Here is a 13,237-nt window from a genome sequence, read left to right as displayed (position 1 = left end):
AAACTAAAAAAAGAATTTTTAATTTTCCAAAATTTAAATTAAACACATATATTCTCCATCGAGCGCCTGATTTGTTAACGATGAAATACATATATTATTTTCGCTTCCGTACTATAAGCAGTATTTGGCTGCAAAGTTATACGTGGACAATGGGGGGTGGGCCCGTTTGCCCCCTTTGGCTGATTCATCACGTGAGTTTCTAGCGCAAGTAACTCTATCCTTTGAAACTGAGTCTTCTAAATTTTGGAGCTTTTCAACTTCATCTAATTTTCTTTTCAATGAATGTTCCCATAATAAATTGGATGCAGTATTTTTTTTTAATTAGAAACACCCACCGTCATATATAATATTTGTTTTTTTTCGATCGATTATAATTTGAGATACGAGAAGATCGTAGCACTAGCTAATAAGGTTTTCGGAACACGAAAGAAATAGTTATTATGAATAATTTATCTAATGATCAATTGGATCATACTCGACACGTCTTGTTAATCATTATTGTGTTAGAATTGATAAGTACTTTAAGATTTTTATAGTCAATCAACGATGAATCCTAATATAATAAGAGTTCTCGTAAAAGAAGAATTTTTTTAAAATTAGGATTTAGTTATTTTATAAATATCTCATGTATTTTTAGGTCATAGATTATAGAGACTAAGATAGAGGAATATTTGGGTCATAAATATCTACTAAACTCTCGTGGAGCGATGAGAGAAGAAAAAGAAAAGGAGGAGGAAGAAAAGAACGAGGAGTCTAAATTGATTTTTAGATAAATGTATATTGTAATAAGCCTTTGATTAGAGGAATTATTCTTAACCTACTTCTTCTTTGTTTTTTCTTTTTACTTGGGTTAAAGAGTGGCCATGTTTTTTTTTTTGTTAGTTGAAGCACTATTGAAGTAGTGTCCAATGATTTTTATGATGTCGAAGTAATGGCCATTATGTTTCTAACTTAGTTAAGACATTAAGTACAGAGTGTTTAGTATTACTTCCATCATAATTTTAGTTATAATTCATTTAATGAGATTTGTCAAACATTTATTTTCTTTCGCATTAAAATTGCTTAAGTATTTATGTTGGTAGCATTCATTCCCCTTCAAATCACTTTAGTAATAGTCTTCACCCGATAACCTTTTGTGTTATAACCAAGATCGATTTGAATTTAATATAAATCTCACAAACAATTTTGGATCCCTTATGCTTATGTTCTTAAGTGATGAAAACTGTATGTAAGTCTTAATATTGTTAGGCATAGTGGAGAATAATTATAATAATCTAAGGATGAAATCAAACGAAAGTATAAAAGAAATAAACTTGAAGAGCATTTTTTTTTTTTTAGAATCAAAATTACAAGTAATAGGTTTTGTTTAGATGTTGCAAGTTTGTCAAATTTTTTACCATTTGAGATCAATTACTTAATCTTAAATTATTTTTTATATAAATATATATTTTTACATATCTTAAATTATCTTAAATTCTTTCTTACATATTTTAATATAAATTTTTAATAATTTATAGACTTTTCTCTTACTCATTAGAAATCTTAGAAAGTATCATTTCTAAATACTATAGAGAGGAACACAAAAATACTATAAGTATTTCTTACATTGTATTCTTTCTCTTTCAAAACGTAAAGATACATGAGATATTTATAAAAAAAACCTAAATCCTAATTATTATGGATTTTTTTTTCTTTTATTGGAATTCCTTATCCTATTGGAATATTGATTCCAAGAATCCCAAAATATTTATCAAACGCAATAATCTTTTTCTTGGCAAGTAATTTATTCACTTGTGTCTCTCGGAGAAAAAATATTTTTATTTTTATTTTCAAACTTTGTTGCTCATCTTTATTGAATCTTTGACCATCAAATCTTTTGGCTCCAATACCACTTATTAGGGAGAGAAAAAAGAATTCCAAAACTAAAAAGATAAATAATCAAAGAAAAAAAAGCTCAAAAGTCAACATAAAATTTAATTTAACAAATTTCAATAAATCTTGCCTACATCCATAGAGAAAAATCAAACTTTTATAATATGAGATCAATTACAAAACCTTAAGTTATCTCCATATGATTTTCTTGCACACCTTTCACATAAATTTCAAAGAATTTATATCATTTTCTCTTTATCCTCTCTAGAAAGTCTAGAAAATACCCCCTTAAGACATCCAGGAGTATCAAAAATATTATTCATATCTTTTTTTTCCCTTATTAAAATCTAGAGATACATAAGATATTTATAGAAGAACCAAATCATAATTATTATGATTTTTTTTCTTATCCCACTAAGGCACTAACTCTAGAAATCCTAAAATATATGTTAATCCCAATAGTGCCGAGAGCTACCTTTTAAGCAATTTGGTCATGTTGGTCATGTTGGTGTTAAGAGCCATCTCTTTAGATAGTTTAATCATATTAATGTCGAAAGCCACCATGTCGATGTTGTTACTACTTAATTATGCCAAACTATATCTTAATCCCACTAAATGGTGGTGTCATTTTACTACAAGCATTTATGTTGCTATTTAACCTAATTGTAATTCTTGTGCTAAGGTAGTTTGTAATATTTTTCTTTACTGGGCTCTCCTTCTAGCATCATTCTATTAAATTAAAATTTAATTATATGATATTGAGGATTTAAATCCAACCTTGATTTGATATGAGTTTGTCACAAATTTAATATTGAGAGATGAGTAGATTCGATAAGGGATCCTAAAAAAAAAAATCCATTCAGGCCTATTCGATGATTAAGTCAATAAGAAGTTCGTATGATTTGGTCAAGTGTCAAACAAACCTAAGGGCCCTTTTTAGAGTATTGAAAATCCAAGACTATATATTCAAGATCATGTTTAAATACTCAGAACAGTTATATATTTTCTCCGACCATAGATGCAATCATGTAATACCAAAATAAAAAGAAAAAGTAGGAGAATGATTAACTGAGTGACATAACTGACTTTACAGGATTGAATTGATTATCACATCATTCAAATGATGACGAGGTGTCAATCATATGGATTGAATTATCGATCACATAACGATGAAATGTCAACTACGACTACATAACGGTGAAATTCATATAGTGATCAGGTATCAATAGTCCTCTCATATCATTATCTTTGTATTACTTGGCGGTAAATTATCCCTATATCACTTAGCCAAAAGGCGAAAGAAACAGAAACTTTGAAAGATGAGGAAGAGGGAGCTCCCTTCAGTCCAAGCATGGAATGGAAGAGAAAGAATAGTCTCCCGCATCATTCACTCATTCACATAGTAGCCATAATCCGAAAGCTTTCATCTGCTGCACGAACTGTAGAGAACCGAGCTCACTTCATATCTACTGTGTGTTTGAATGAATGAGTCGGCAGCTGATTCAACCCCCTTAAACATCCATGGGTGGACCGAAGGAAGCTCTCTCAAACACACATTTCAAGTTCCTTCGAAGGCCTCATGATATATCCACATAGGAACACAGTTCAAGGCAAAGAATATACACTAACATGTTTCCATATATAATTTACTCAAGAGATGTTATTTTGATAAGCAAACATTGATCAGAAAAAAAATTTATAGCACTTTTACCTGAAATTGAAAAGAAAAAAAAAATAAGAATTTGATTGATTTTTTTTATGAAATATGAAATGAATCCTATAGGACAAGTTTCAATTATCACAAAAAATAAAATTCTGGAAATAAGTATAGGATCTATTGCTGGCTAATTCTTGAAGTAAAGGGTTGAGAAGGCTGTATGCACCTTAATTTTCTTGAGAAGAAGAAGAAGAAGAAGAATAAGATAGATTCATCCTTTTTCTTTATTGGGAATATAGAGATGATTGCAAAAGCAATATTGATTTATGAGAAATAATAAAGATCGGAGTACTGTGAGAACCCAATCCCTAAACAAATATAGTATCTGAAGCAATTAATAATCAAAGAGAGATTAAACCTTTTGATTTGAGGAACCAACAATTAGCAACCCACGATTGTCTGTAGGTAAAAGCTCTTGTGATTCTTGAAACAATGCATGTTTACATGCAGGAAAAAAAATGCACAATCTGATACTAAATACTTAAAATTTCCTTCAAATTTATGACCAATACTGACTTGTTACCCCATCTAGCGGAAAGATAACTTGCGTCAACTCCATGCATCAACATGCAGTATATACGTTTTGCAAGAAGGCCAAATAGGACAATAGATGGAAGGAAAATGGAAGAAAGTAGATCCCAATATTTGCTAGTCCAAAACTTAAAAGAGGAAAACAAGAGTAACACAAATCATGGTGAAGAAGAAGAGAGCAAAGTAGTTTGAACTCACAGGTCAATCCATGTCGAAGCTGCACAAATATGGTATTGTCTTCGAAGGAGAGAGAGAGAGAGAGAGAGAGATAAAAGCAGCGAAAGATATATAGAAGAGATGAGTTCCAGGCGATGGAGGAATGTGGAACACGATTAAAGATGAAAAGTCTTGAGGGGCTAAAGGGAGAAGAAGATAGATAGCCGTCTCTTTACCTTCATGGGAGTTGCAGAAATCGATCGAAAGCGACGCCAGGCAGGTGGTGGCAAGGGGGAAACACATGTGAAGTGTATTCATCTGAGGGACATCTTCGAGTTGTGTAACCTCTGGAGATGAGATCTAAAGAAGAAGCGTCCAAAAGTCTAAAGGAGAGGCATTGACAACAGGCGCAGGGCAGAGTTCAGTGTGTGGTGTACTGGCACTTTGACCGTCTTTTCATCTCTCGGATAGGAGGAGCTTAAACAGTACTAAGAAATGGAGCTCCCCATGAGGGTTTGCCCATGTATTCCACACTGTGAGAGAGAGAGAGAGAGAGAGAGCTAGGTGTGGTCTTTTGGACGAGAAGGTGGGTGTACCATTTGATGGTTGTGCAAGAGAAGGTGGTGTTGCCGTGCGTGCATGGACTTTGCACTGATGAAGGAGCAAGAAGTATTGATGCTTCAATCAAATTCGAGTGCAATATGTTGATTCAGATAGCAATCGACCATTACAACAGTAAAAGGGCACTTCTAATATTTTTGCTAATCTTTTCTTCTCTCTAATGTTCTTTATATCTGTAAATACTTTAAGATGTCTTTAATTTGCTATTGCTAAAAAATCTAAGACTTATACATCTTGAATTTTAGATTGGATAAGATTTTTAATGATAGCAGACCCATCTAATATAAGACTAAGACTAATGTTACCTATCATCCCTCATGATGCATAATTTGTTAAGATTAATTCAAATAGTTAGGATAGATGAAATAAAAAGATAAAAAAATATATTTAAATAAATAAATTAGGATGAAAAGATTTATTAGGATATGGTAGTTTTTTATTATTTTAAAAAAACTTGTACTCGATTTTTTCATTCAATATAAATATGTGCTCTTAAGATACTTCTACTCCTAGTTTGCTCTACTATTCTCTTACCCTTCTCTTAGAAATATCATTAAAAAACCAACATAATTAACTATTTTCATTAACGATGTCTAATGTAAGGATGGCTTTGATATCACTTCACGTATGATCTAATAAGATAATTGAACTATTTGTTAGAATTTTAAGGGTCTATAATTAAATGTGTTAGGCTATTATTTTAATTAGTCAAAATTAAAGTCATCTAATTAAAATAAATTTATTTGGCTAAGGGGCATGATTATTATAAAAATTAATTATGTGGATACAATCAGTTACATTTCTAACTTGATGATGAGACAAGTTAGAAATATGAAATATCTTGGGGCATTTTTATAAATAGAGTTATAGTCCTGTAGTATCAATTTTCATATTTCTCTTCACCCGTCAAAGAGAAACAAAAGGGTTTTTAGAGATACTCTATAATTGGAAGGTTAATTCACCAATTAAACTAAAATACTTGATGGATTCATCAAGAATGCTTCCATGTTAATATGTTTTATAATTGTTATAGAATTTCATGTATCTTATTATAGATTTAATAAGTTTTTATGAAAACATTCTAAAATTTGATTTTGGTTCTATAAAACATATTTGATCCGATGTGTTAAATAATCAACACATCGTATCAAAGCCATCCTATAATGATTATTGAACATCTAAGCTTATTTTTCATGCATTTTAATAGTGTTTTTCATCAGTATTTTAGTGTGATTCGGTTATATGTAATCATGCTGCAACATAGTTTGCATTTTGATATACCTTTCTATTCATGCTGTAACGCATAAACCTCCTCGCTGCAATGCATCTTCCCGTTTATTTTTTTAATCCCTTTAGATTTTATCTAATTAATTAAATTCATGTAAATTTAATTAATAATAGTTGGTTTAAACATAATATTGGTTCCATAAAGCTAATTATTGACATAAATCGAATAACTTACATGTAGTAAATATTTGAATTAACAAATTTGATTCAATTAAACCAATTTGATTAATATGATTCAAATTTAATTAGTGATTATATAGTTATTTAATGTTAGATTAAGTAATTTGATGCATAAAGTTACCAAAGTGACCTCTCACGTGTGACATTTCTTATGAAAATATTAAATGTAGTGTGTATTTACTTCAATGCATAAATTACATAGTTCAAAAGAAGGTTAATAACTAGTAGGATTTTATACACACATATAATGGTAAATATGTGATAATTATAAAGTTGTACATGTGAATAATAAATTAATAGCGATCTAACGGGTATAAATTTTATAATCTCAAATCAAGAAATATTTTTTAGATAGGTATTGCTACATCGGGGATATTGAGTTTGGAGAGAGAAATAATGTTAAAGAATTTACCTTTGAGGAAGAATTGATTCAATCTAATCCAATTCATACAGTTGTTATTGATATGTTAAATTTAGTACATCAAAAGGATATAGTCATTTCAACTCTCATACAGTTTGAGAAAATTGTTTATAAAGAACAAACTCAACATCCACAAAAACCTGTCACAAGAGCCAGCACCTTTGCAACAATTCACTAGGGTAACGAGGAGTGTCATTTCAAATGATTATATGGTATTTCTCCAGGAACATAAAGAAAGTAATAGTATGATGGAAGATGATCGAATCAGCTTTCATCTAGCCATAGAGGATTCCAATTCGGATAAGTGGATTGAAGGAATGAATCAAGAGTATAAGTCCATGTAAGACAATAAAGTTTGAGAACTTATCCTATTACTAGAAGGCTTGAAACTCATTGGTTATAAATAGATTTTTAAAACCAAAAGAGATTCTAATGGTAATATGGAGAGGTATAAGGCACGCACATCTTGTGACAAAGAGATGTACTCAAAAAGAAGGGATTGACTTTAAAAAAACATTCTCTCCGGTTTCAACAAATAACTCTTTTAGGATAATTATGGCTCTTTCTAGCCACACATTTTGATTTGGAGCTTCATGATGTCAAAACAATGTTTCTCGATGGAAATATTGATGAAATAATTTATATGGTACAACTAGAATACTTTATATCAAGAGACCCAAAGAAAATGGTATATAAATTGATAAAATCCATCTATATGCTAAAACAAGTATCTCGTTAGTAGTATCATAAATTTTATCAAGTAATTGTCTCATTCGGTTTTAAGATGAATATTGTTGATGATTGCGTGTATTATAAGTTCAATGGGAGCAAATTCATTTTCATAATATTGTATGTGGATGACATTCTATTTACTACAATGATATAGGCATATTGTACGAAACCAAGAGATTTCTATCTAGAAATTTTGAGATGAAAGATCTTGGTGATGCCTCTTTTGTATTATGAATCCAGATATATCGAGATAGATCTCGAGGTATTCTAGGATTATAAAAAATGAGTTATATCGATAAAGTACTCAAAAGGTTTGGTATGTAGGATTGCAAACCAGGAGACACCCTTGTCGTAAAGGAAGACTAGTTCAATCTCAATTAGTGCCCTAAAGAAAATCTGAAAACTCAAGAAATATAGAAGATTCCCTATGCATCAGTTGTAGGGAGTCTAATGTATGCATAGGTCTGTACGTGTCTAGATATAGCGTATATTATTAGAGTATGAGACATATACTTAAGTAATTCTGGAATGGATCATTAGAATGTAGCTAAAAGAGTCATGAGATATTTAAATAGTACAAAAAATCATATACTCATAGGAGATCAGACCATTTGGAGATCATTGGATATTCGGACTCTGATTTTGCTGGATGCTAAGACAATAGAAAATCCACTTTATGCTACATTTATATGTTGGTTGGTGGGACGATTTCATGGTGTAGTACCATATAATCTCTTATTACTTCTTCCGTCATGACAATGAAATTTGTAGTATATTTTGAGGCGTCTAATCATGAAATTTGGTTGAAAAATTTTATCATTGGACTAAATATAGTACAAGAGATTGAAAGACCACTAAAGATATACTTAATAATAAATTAGTTGTTTTATACTCTAATAACAATAGGAGCTCGACTAAGTTAAAACACATTGACATCAAGTTTCTAGATGTGAAAAAAGGGTACAAAGTAGACATTTTCATAGAACACTTAGTGACAAATTTTATGTTGACATATCCTTTTACAAAAGGTATGTCTTTCACGAGCATACGCTCATATGGATATATTAGAATTTGAGAAAACTTTAATTTAGTAGGAGTTTGTCATATGTTTGTTGTATACTCTAGTCAGATTCTATATTTGTATAGATATTTTTTTGATCAGAAATAAAGCTTTGGTTTATTATATTTTGTACATTTTGACTATTAAAGTTATTAATGATCTCATAAAGATAAGGTTGGACCAATTAAAAATTGACATGTAAAGATCACATTTATGTAATTTTTATGCTACATATTTTATGATTTATTTATTTAATTTGGTTATGTTAATATTAGTAATCATTGATGAGTTTAACTATAATTGACATAGTGAAGACCGCTTTGATCCTATACTAATATGGTTAGACGAGATTGTTTTATATGTCCTGTTTAATAATAGCAACAATTTTGAGCTCATAAAATATAGCACATTTATAATGATACATATGTGACCAGATTGTTATAATTTTAAGGGTCACACATGTATAATTAAATATGTTAAGTCATTATTTTGATTAGTCAAAATTAAAGTGAACTAATTAAAATAAAATTATTTGATTAAAAGATATAATTATTATGAAAATTAATTATGTGGATACTATCAGTTATATTTCTAACTTAACGACGAGATAAGTTAGGAATATGAAACATCACGGGGCATTTCTATAAATAGGGTTATGGTCGTAGTATTAATTTTTATATTTTTCTTCACCCGTTAAAGAGAAATAAAAGGGTTCTTACCTATACTCTACAATTGAAAGGCTAATTCACAAATTAAACCAAATATCTTATATTTCTATAAATAGGGTTATGGTAGTAGGTTTTCATATTAATATGTTTTAAATTTTTACGAAAATATTCTAAAATTCGATTTTAGTTCTATAAAATATGTTTGATCCTATTTGATGCATTAAATAACTAACACTATTGATTTAAGACATTTAGCCTCAAAATTAATTATAACAAACTCATTTAATCTTCATAAGTCAATTGAAATATATTTTTTCTACATTTAATATATAACTAAATCGAGATATCATATGGTGTTGACGTGCCCGTCACTCCAAATGATTTGAGGGACTTGTCTCGAGCCAACAGTTCCAAAGATACGATCCTCAAGTCACGATAATATTTAAAAATCGATCAAGAACAATTCAATAACAAATATAATATGTCCATTGGTTAGAGTCTTATCAATTGCCGTCATTCGAATGTGCAGAGAGTTTAGAACCACAATTGCTTGCAGTGCCCTCTGCAAGTCATTTGCTCTCAACTAAAGGGTCGATTAAAGGATAACCTGCTCTTAGATATTCAGATCGGGCATTCAGTCCCTTCATTCTGTATGTATCACAAAGGCTTATCCCAAGTATTTAGTGTCGTCTGAAGGGTGTCTTAATTGCTCCTTGTTTCATCTTTCCACTCATTGGAATGCTAACTCTCCTCCTCGCAGGTATGCCGAAGGGAAGCTTCTTCCTACCTACCCATCAGGTTTGGTTACTGTGGGCCTTTGCCTGGCCACAGATTTAGACTAATGTTAGAGTATGTCATGTCAGTGACAAACATTTTCTTGTTTCGTCATGCTGTATTCATCTGCAAAGGTGCTCATACTGTCAATCATATACTTGCAGCCAATTTACATTAATAAATTAAATAGTTTCGATAGAAAGTTGACTCAACAAATCTACGTTTAATTAAATCCTTCCAACCCAAATCAATTTAAATATCAAAGAGATATTGAGATATGTATCCACTTCAATTTATAAAGCCTTAGTTTGGACTCCTTCATCGTATCATACCACATCGTCTTTTAACGAACCTCAATTAATTCAAAATTTATATTTATGTTCGATAATCAAAATCTATCTAACTTAACAGTGAACTATAAAAAATAATATTATGATAAAAAAAATATGATAATTACTTATTTAATTATAACAAAATGATTGATGTAAATATATTGTTCTCAAACTTACAATTAGTTCTAAATCTCTAGATCTGAACTCAACCCATGAGCCCACTCGTCAAAATTTATTATGTAATTTATAAGTTAATTATAAATTATCTCATATAATTATTTATATTTTTAAAAATTATATTAAGATTTTTATACTTACGAAAATGAAATATTTAATCTCGTTACTCGAACATAATCTTTTTTTCATTTTTAATCTTATAAAATTTTATTTTAATATTTTACTTTGATAAAATATCAAGATTCTAATAATGATATTTTACTACACAGTTTGCATACCAAGCATGCTTTATCATTTACTGGACAACGCATGTCTGACTCGACCCCCAACTATAGACAGTATCTCACCGCGATGATCCAGAGCCGCCAATGGGGAAAGGACACGTACCCGAAGAAGCCAAAAAGTCCACATCCGGCACAGCGGAATCCAGCTCGGATTCCGGGCCCAGAGGGGCTGGAGTCGGGCCACGTGGCGACAACAAAGCGACAAACGTCCCTCGGGAGATGCCGCCCTGCCGCGTGGCGGTCTCCCCTCCCCTTCAATCTCACCCGACTCGACCTTCTCTTCTCCTCCATCGCCCGCCTTCTCTCCCTCCCTACGCCTTGCGTCCTGTCCTCCGAAACGAAGCGTTGGGTAAAAGTAGCGGTACAATAATAAATCTGATGTGACATTTTACTCCACATTACAATAATATATGAGGGATGAAGAATTATCCTTTCCGATGACGGCCTCTATTTACCGAACTCTCTACAACAAAGAGGGGGAGAAGAAAGGAAGAGAGATGTCGCCCGTACCATATTATTACAGACGCAGAGAGATTGGGAGCCAGCCAGCCTTCGCCTTCGCCGTCTCCTCCTATTTAAGTGGGCAATCATCGTGTGGCAAAAACAAATTTATGAGGAGTGGACGCATGTGATGTACGTCCACATGGATGACCGGACACTGCACGCTCTGACAGCTCTCTGTGTCTGTCATGCCACGCCATAATGGAAATGACACCATTTCTCTAAAGTCGGCTACACGCAATAGGTTGCATGCTTTTCTTGGTGTGCTTAGATCTGTCTTGCCCATTTCATATTGTCTGTGATGAGATTATGTTTCTTTATTCCAAGTAAAAAACAGAATTATATTACTTAAAATCACTATTGGTGAAAGTTCTCTAACTTAATCATTTTTTAATTCACATTAATCACCGAATGTAATTATTTATTTTTTAAAAGATATTTTTCCTTTGTTTATTCTATCACTCTTACTATTTGTTTGTCTCTCCGTGTAGTTTTCACTTTCTTGTGAAGAATTTTATTGAAATAGTTTTAGCTTGGATACATTAACATGTCCCTCTCCTATTTATACAGATTAGGAGAGAGAATTTTCCTCAACAGAGTAGAGGATTTCCCTCAACAGAATAAAGAGATTTTCTGGAAATCTTATTTGTTATCAACCTTATTTTTATATATTTTAATTTTTTTATCATAAAATTTTCCGAATTAATTTCATGACAGAAAGTATGTTCTTTTATAAGATTTTTAATAACATTTGTGATAGTTTAACTATCAAAATCAGTATTTTAATTATTTTAATTTTAAAAATAAAGAAATACATTTATTGATTAAATTTATCATTGGGATATAATAGAGGGGAAAAAAAAGAAAAGAGGATATTTTTTATACTGATCTTTATACATACATACATACATATATATATATATATATATATATCATTCTATAACTTTTGAAATAAAAAATTTGCCCCCATAAAATTTTTTAATATAGATAGATATTCCTCCAAATGTCACTCCTCTTGGCATCCATCTAATAAACTCTAGTTAGTTTTCAATAGCCAATTTCAATTAAAAATAAAATTTGAATGATATACAATATTATTATTATTATTATTATTATTATTCATTTTTTTTCTAATTCTTGACTATGACATTTGGTTTTGCTTCCTTTTTATTTATTCACTTTAATTTTTAAGAGAGAAATAAATATTTTAAGCATTACATCAAAGTGATAAAAAAAAAGTCAAATATTTGGAAGATTATAATGGCTTTTAGTTGTCATCAGTTAAAGATTTGGAGGTGGTGATGTTAGGACCATTCTTTATGCAGTTTCATATCATCAAGCTAACAGTCAACTAACATATATTAGCATAATATTATATATTTTTATCATATATATGTATATATTTATATATGTAATTTTGCATTTAAATTTGAGCACATCTCCCTCTCTAAGATTAGAATAAAAGCGTAACTTAATCACCAGCCTACTGACACTCGTAACATAACCCTTCTCGCAGACCCAGAAATAGCGACCACACAGTTGGACTCAACTCACCGAAGCCTTCGCCGGCGCCGCGGCTTGTAAAGCACGCGTTACAGAAAGGGCGTCCACTTTTGGGGGCTCCCTGACACAATTGCATTCGGTGGGCCCCTTCCGTGAGCTGGATCTCGTCCATTTCCTCTCGATGTCGACCGCACGATCTCAATCGGACGGTCCAGTAGCGGTTCTTGGGACATGGCAGGGGGTCAAAAATTAGTATTTTCCAGATAAGCCCCCTAGAAAATGGCAGTTTTACGAAAGAGAAATAGGGCGTTGGAGATGGAATCGGAACGTTACGGAAAGGGCTTAAAAGAAAAAGCACAATGCCGATGAAGGAAAAGATGGTGGGGGCATTTTGGGGAATGCGAGGAGACGCCGGTGGGGT

This window comes from Musa acuminata, chromosome BXJ2-11 (genome assembly GCF_036884655.1).
Source record: "Musa acuminata AAA Group cultivar baxijiao chromosome BXJ2-11, Cavendish_Baxijiao_AAA, whole genome shotgun sequence".
In the NCBI taxonomy this organism is placed as follows: Eukaryota; Viridiplantae; Streptophyta; class Magnoliopsida; order Zingiberales; family Musaceae; genus Musa; species Musa acuminata.
The sequence above is the reverse complement of the archived record's forward strand: the minus strand, read 5'-3'. Positions refer to the sequence as shown.